This window comes from Brassica oleracea, chromosome C4 (assembly GCF_000695525.1).
Source record: "Brassica oleracea var. oleracea cultivar TO1000 chromosome C4, BOL, whole genome shotgun sequence".
NCBI classification, from domain to species: domain Eukaryota; kingdom Viridiplantae; phylum Streptophyta; class Magnoliopsida; order Brassicales; family Brassicaceae; genus Brassica; species Brassica oleracea.
Window position 1 is genome coordinate 41697965 of NC_027751.1, and position 204 is coordinate 41698168.

Here is a 204-nt window from a genome sequence, read left to right on the forward strand (position 1 = left end):
TTTGCGGAGGAAACACGAGACATCGGACAAGAGCTCGAAAAAGGTCGCCACGCAACGACCGAACGCGTGTTCCGCTCGGTCGCTGCGTTTCCCACCATTCTAAGTTATCGATCAAACTTTACGGTAAAAACCGCGGAAAATTCGTTCTTTATCAAAAGAAGCCGTAATAAACGTTTCGAGTCAGAAGACGGCCCAAAGGGACCT